The sequence below is a fragment of the Arachis stenosperma genome, chromosome 10 (assembly GCF_014773155.1).
Source record: "Arachis stenosperma cultivar V10309 chromosome 10, arast.V10309.gnm1.PFL2, whole genome shotgun sequence".
In the NCBI taxonomy this organism is placed as follows: Eukaryota; Viridiplantae; Streptophyta; class Magnoliopsida; order Fabales; family Fabaceae; genus Arachis; species Arachis stenosperma.
Window position 1 is genome coordinate 52690184 of NC_080386.1, and position 7280 is coordinate 52697463.

A 7280-nucleotide genomic window follows, 5' to 3' on the forward strand; every position below is an offset into this window, starting at 1 on the left:
AGATGGTAGTTGAAGGTGTGGGGAGAAAGGTGAGAAAGTGGGTATTTATAGAGGTGCAGGGAAACATTCAGGTGGTTAATGGGGAAGAGAGATTGATGAAAAAGATGAGTGGTGATTAGGTAGAGTGGGAGGTGAGTTGAAAGATGTATGGGATTTGATTGATGGGTGGAAGGTGATTTTGGGAAATGGGGTGGATGAATGTGGATGGAAAAGTGGTTAAGGGGGAGAGAGAAAAGAGTGGGTTGAATGGTCAAAGTGGGTGGGGTTGGGGTTTTAACCATAGGTTAAACCCCCTACTTCATGTTCAAGACTGACGTGCCTGGCGCTAAACGCCAGTCTCGGTGTTTAGCGCCAGTAATGGTACTTTTTTTTAGACGAGATAGCTGGGCGCAGTTCCCTTGGTGAGGAGAGCATCCTTCATAGTCGTTAAACGCCCTCCTGGCGTTTAACACCAGGTTCCCTTGCTCCCGTTTTGGCGCTAAACACCTTCCCTAGTGTTTAGCGCCCAAGTCCTTCGAGTTCTTCTTGCTCCAGTGTGTTCTGTGTTTCCTTCTGAGTCCTCTTGTCCCTAATCTAAGCACTGTGCATGATCACAAACAAGGTTAAATGAAGGAAACTATGAGACAATGAAAAATAAATGAAACTCAACTGAAATAAAAACTAAAGGATATTCTTGCTTCGATTGCCTCCCAATAAGCGCTTCTTTACCATCACTAGCTTCATGGTCAGCTCCTCTAAGGAGGAAGTTCATAGCGGCTCATGTCTTCACCCCTCATTGTGAACTTCTTTCCTATGCTATCATGTATCAACTCTATATGCTCAAGAGACAGGATCTTGTTCACTGTATTGATGAGCGGATATTTTATACGGTTTTTGGCATTATTTTCATAGAGTTTTAGTTATGTTTTGTTAAGTTTTATCAAGTTTTAGTAGGTTTTAGTGTAAAAATCACTTTTTGGATGCTACTTTGAGTTTGTGTGTTTTTTCTTATGTTTTCATGTGATTTTTGGGTGATCTTGGCAAGTAGGGGTGTTCGCGGTGCGGTTTGGTTCGATTTTTAAGTGAAAAGTCATCCGATTCGATCGTCTAATTAAACTGCAGTTCGGTTTAGTTCGGTTTTTCTATGAAAGCCATCCGAACTGAACCAAGCCAATTAAAATCAGTTTGGTTTTGTTCGGTTTGTTTGGTTTTTGAATCATTTATTTTTTGGAAGGAAGAAATCACTTTTAGACGAATTACCAAACATAATCAGTATACATAAAAATCTATTTTACAAAAGTTAGAATGCAAACAAAGCTTACCTCTACAATAGGGCCTATTCTAAAAGTACCCATGACCTCTTCTTTAGACACCACTGTAAGAAGTGGAATAAATGCAAAAGGAATTTCAATTGACTGAACCACATTGAGCCACTCATTCATAGTATCCAATGAACTCTCTGATGTATTAAAAACTATAGCAGCTATCACTGTTGGAACAATAGCACAACTTCTAGTGATCAATGACCTTAACCATTTCTTTATATTTAGCTCTAAAAACCCTTCAGTTATGAATTGAGATAGCAAGGATTTATACCGGTTCGAAATACCACAAAATAATTTTATTGTTAGTATAGTCCAAAGTGATAGTCAACCCTCGAATCAAATTAAAATATGGTTTTGTCACGAGTACAAACCCCAATGAAAATTAACCGAAGTATTTAAACCTCGAGTCATCTCACAAGGAATTGTAATGATGTGAATGATTATTGGCTATAAAGGGACAAGGGAGTTTGATTGATAAAGGGCAAGAAAATAAATGGACAAGAAAGTAGATGGCAAGAAAAGTAATTAATAAAGAGAAACATTCCTGGCAATGGTTGAGAATATAGGCTTTCTATCCTAGTCATTCAATGATTAATACATCTTATTTAGTCAACTCCAACAAATGGAAGAAGGCATCATGTTATCTTCACATAGGGAGTGTAACAACCCTAGTTTTTGAAAATCAAATAATTAGTTATTTGTGATTTATTTTAAGAAAATTATTTTACTAAAGGTAATTAAATGGAGTTTCATAATAATTGAAGTTTAAATTAATTAGAATTTTTATATAATCTTTGTTAGATATTTGGTATAATTGAAATTATAATTTTGATAATTGAAAAATAAAAAGAATTGTATAATTTAATTTAAATAAATTCTATTTTGAATAAATTATGTTATTAATTTGAACTTCTAGAAATTATTTTATTAGAAATGATTAGATTGATATTTATAAATACTTTAAGTTTACATCAATTAATATTTATGTACAATTTTTATTATAATTAATGATTTTATAAATTGAAATTAAAGTTTCGGAGATAGAAAAATAATAGAGACTTGTATGATTTAATCTAGAAAATTGATATTTGAATTTAAATTGTACTTTACAAAATATAATTAACTTGTTCATTTTATAATGTAAATTAGAAATAATTGATTAAACTTAGCAATATTTTGATAAATAATGTTTCTAAATATTTTTAATAGAGTACATTTGATTTTAAAATTATCCTATCCTCCAATTTTATCAAAATATCTATTCATATCTATCCATGTTCTTTTATAAAATCCTAATTTCTAATCCCAAATTCCCAAATCAAACTCAGAAACCCTAATTTCCCAAATTAGAAACCCAAACCCTAGAGACCCCATCCCTCACCCACGGAAGCCTCACAGCAAGAAAAAGGGGGAAGATGGGAATCAGAGAAGAGAAAAAGGAACCAGAGAGGAGGGAGATGCCGTTGCAACTGCCGCCGTCCCTGTCGCCGTTTGCGGTGCCGGCGAGGAGTGCCGTCGCCAGGAGAGAAGAGTGACGCGGAGGAGGGAGATGAAGCTTTATTGTCGTCGCGCTTTGCTGCCACGAGGCCGCCGTCGCCGCTGCTTCGAAGGGAGCCGTAGTCATCGCCGTCAAGCATGAAGGGTGGAGAAGAGAGAGCTTGCTCATCGCAGGAAGCATAGCCGCGCCATCACCGTTGAGCCTAGATGCCATCGATGGAAGCCACCGCAGCCGCCTGAGAAGAACCCACAGAGAGAGAGGGAGCCCGAGAGAGGAACGCAAACCTCTGTGTTGCGCTGTCATTCTGTCGCTGTTCTGCCGGGTTGATGCTGCCTTTGCTATCCAAGCTGTCACCAGAGTCTAGAACAGCACCAGCCTTCTTGTTCTGGTTCTGATATTCCTATTCTTGAACCTGTAAGCTTTAATCCTTACTCTGTTTCCATTTTATTTCTTAGTCTTCTCTGTTATGAGTAAGGAAAACCTATGTCTCTGTGTAACGTTGCTGCTATGCCTTCCCTGTTTGCTGATGAAACTATCAAAGGTGATAGTGTCGGTGATAATAAAGAACTGTTGGAGTTGCTGCTGCTGCTGCTGTTCCGGCCGCATTGGCTGTTGTAAACTAGGAAAAAGAAAAGGATCGTTGCGTTTAAATTCGACGGTTTCAACTAATTGAGGTAGGGGATTTAACGTTTTTAATTTAGAATGCCCACCAAGTTATTTGAATAAGTGCAAATAGTTAACAATGGTTAAGAAATTCTTAATTGACATGAATGACTTGAAATGTATTTGAAATTAGTTGGTTGTTGTGATTATTCTGAGCTGTGATTGAAAGTAGATGCTGTTGTGAATAATGATTAATTTAGTGTAATTTATTAAATTGAAATATGCTGAGCTAATTATTGAAAAGCGGTCGTATGGATAATTGATGAATTGAGTTTGGATTGCTGCTGTGAATGTTCTTTGGGTTTTGTTGTTGTGAGTGTTTGAAGCTGTAATTGATATTGGTGTTCTAATTTTGATAGATTTGTTGGAAATTCTGATCTTATGTGATATTGCTGAATTGGCTGGAATCTGGTTGTGAATTGTATTTTGAATTACTGATTTTGTGATGGGATGGCTGAGATTCTGATCTTGAGTGAGTTATTTTGAATTATTTGATATTGAATTGGAATTTTAATATGTTGGAATGGCTGTGAAATGGACTTGTGATGGGTTGGAACAGGTTGAAATGTGGCTGCAAGTGGTGATTCATTTATTGTTACTTATTAAATTGAAATATGATGATGTAATTATTGAATGAAATGTATTTGAGAAAGGTTAGTTGTGGTAATTATTCTGAGTTATAATTGAAGTTGGATGCGGATGTGAACTGAGTTCAGGTTATGGCTGTGATATTGAATGGCTTCGTTGCCGTGAGTAATTAACTGATGAGGTTTACCTTGATTTAAGGCCGTGATTGTTACGGGTTTTTCTGATTATTTTAGGATTGCTGGAAATTCCGATTTTAGTTGATTATGCCAAGTTGGTTATTATGGTTGAATTTTGTTGATTTTGTGAGATTGAATTATAAATTGTTTGATGAGAGATTATTGTGATTTTGGTATTTTGATGGGTCAAATTGAAACTATTGCTGTTGAGTTGGTTTATTGTAATGGGTTTAGTTAGTGATTAATTGAAGTTGGGCTTAAGGAATAATTGGAAGATTGAATCTTAAAATGTTGAACTAGTTATGATTTTTCAAAGTTAAAGTGTAAAACTTGATTTTCTGCATTATGTTTAAAAGAAGCTGGACACTTTGAAAAGCTATAACTATTTCTGTAATTATCGGAATTGTGTGAGACTAAGTCCGGATTGAGCTTGGGAATATAGGGAACTGAACTGCTGAATTTGAGGCTTTTTCACTAAGTTTATGATTTATGGTGAATTTTTAAGTCATGGATGTCAAATCTGGTTTTTCTGCTGAGCATTTAACACAGCAGCAACTTGATTTCTTTAGTGGAAATTCTGCATTTTGAATTTTGAAATGGAACCAATTTTAAATGAAACTTTGGTCCTAATACTTTAATTTCATAAAAATTTAGAATTGTTAGAGTTGTGGTTTTAAAGTTTTGGATTTTCAAAGAAAGATGTTTTATGCAGTAAAAGTCAGGCTTTGTTTTTGAAGTCAGTAACCTTGAGGTTTTATAATTTTTAAATCTGGAATGATATTGAGATGCAACCAATTGGAAGTGGAAACTAAGCATGTTTAGTATATGTGACTTAAATTTCAGGGCTATCCATGTTTTAATGAGTAAGTTATGGGATTTGGAAGAAGACAAGTTCATTAAGTTTTAAAACAGAATTCTGCAGAAAATTAGTCAGCTTCTAAGTTATATAACTTATTCATCAAAAATGATATTGACCTGAAACCAATTGGAAAAGACACTTGGATGAGTGAAGTTGAACTGTATTAATTTTCAAAGTCATTGGATTTAACTTGGATTTTATATTGAATTTTGAATGTCACGTGCTGCTGCTGTTTTTCTGGTTTTACCCACTGCAGAGCAGTCTCGGTTTTTCCTTTATTCCTAAGGCTAGAGAAACCAGAAAATTATGATCTTTGGTTTGTTAGAAAGCTTATTTCAAGATGAACGCCTGGACATAAAGTTTGCGCAATTCCGAGTTCATTTGCTATATTAAAAACAGAAAAGAAGATAGGGTGTTGGGAATGCTTGAGTGAGAGTTATGAGTTCATAAAATTAAAGATGAACCTTAGTGATATATGGTTGTTTCAATGTTGGAATTTGCTTGTTTCTGAATTGAATTGATATTGGAAAGGTTGAAAAGAGTTTGGTGGATTGTTTGGTTGGGACCCGTAAGGATGGCTAAATCCTATTTTTAAAGGAGATTATGTCCGAATTTTTATAAAAGTATAAGGACTTAATCAAAGTCAATATTTAAGGTTTGTTTAATGATAATAACTTCAATGATTCTTTTAAGAAAAGATTATTTGACATATGAGATTGTTGGCAAGGGCGTGGGTCTTGTCCCGCTTGCGTATTTGCAATTATGAAAGAACAAGGAAAGAGGAAAGTACTTATTGTATGATTATCTGTTGCTTGAAGCAACCCAAGAGATATTTATTTGTTGCTTGAGGCAACCCAAGAGGTGTGTTTATTCATTTGTTGCGTTATGGCAACTTCTGAGATATTTGTGTGATGATCTGCTGCAGTGAGGCAGTCAGATAGATAATGGTATGATTACTAAGAACGCTTTCCTACGGTACAGATCCAATTTTATTTCTGTAAGGCAGAGGGGTTATTTCCTGCTACAGAAGTACCGTGACCACCTGTTCCATTTCTGTAGTGGCAGAGGGGTTATTTCCTGTATACAGAAGGTGTGTCGGCATACATCCCTGCAGTGGCAGATGTGTTATTTCCTGCGTGCAGTGGACCCTGTGGTGGCAGAGGGGTTATTTCCTGTACACAGGGGTATAGCCAATAGGAAAGCCTTATCCAGACAGAGGTTGCTGGATAACGTCGGGAGCGGGTTAGTAACCGACAGATGAGCTCATTACCTGCACTAGGGCTAGACATGCATCATCCTTATTTGCGCATCTGCATTTGATTGTGTTTGCTTGTTTTATTTCTTGTAATTTGTGTTGCTTGTCTTGTTTCTTTGTGATTGTGCTGTTTGTCTTAGTGACTTGCTTGTGTGTTTGATTAGATATTTTTGTTGATGCTGTGAACTTAGTAAAGTACTGAGGAATGGTATTTGTGAAATGAGGTTTGGGTATATTATTTATGTTGCTGATTTTCTTAGTTAATGTGATGGTTGAGGAATGGTATTTGTAGCTGATGAATTGCTAATGCGGTTGAGACTTTATGTAAGTAATATGATTTAAAGAAAGGGATTTAAACGGTTTCAAGTAAGTCTTAAGAAATATTTGAAAAGGTTTGATAAAGAATACTACATTGGAAACTTGAGTTAATTATTTGCATGTTAATCATTACTTTTACGGCATTCCCATTCCCTACTGAGAACGTGTGGTTTGTTCTCACCCCAAAATTCTTCCACCCTTTCAGTGACACAGATTCGAAGACTCCGTTTGAAGCTGCAGGCGATTATAGATCTTATTTATGAGTTAAGTTTATGACTTGAGTTATTTTCATAGAAGTTCCCTCGCTCTTATTGCTTAACATTTTTATTCTATACAGAGGGATAGGATTTGTATCTAAGTTTTATTGGAAATCTTTTGTATGACAGATATTATTATTAGTAATTATGTGATTATTATTACTTGGTGATGTTTGCTATATGATTTGATAAATAAAAACAAAAATTTTCTGGTATTTTTACTAAAATTGAATCGCGATATTGAACTAAAGGCTCAATAGTAAATAGTTAATAAAGGAAAGCAAGTTGGTAACACCTTACTTTCGGTACGATCATGACGTTCTGGAAGTTGGGTCGTTACAGGGAGAACATCAAACAAGACT

The 7280-nt window shown here is 35.4% G+C and overlaps 1 long non-coding RNA gene across 1 annotated transcript; it reads left to right on the top strand.

Moving 5' to 3' along the window:
* Nucleotides 1–2636: 2636 nt before the first annotated feature.
* LOC130954710 (uncharacterized) lies at nucleotides 2637–7064 on the top strand. Its single transcript, XR_009076391.1, has 3 exons — nucleotides 2637–3216; nucleotides 3344–3476; nucleotides 6867–7064. It is a non-coding gene; the product is annotated as an uncharacterized LOC130954710 (long non-coding RNA).
* The last annotated feature ends 216 nt before the right edge of the window (nucleotides 7065–7280 follow it).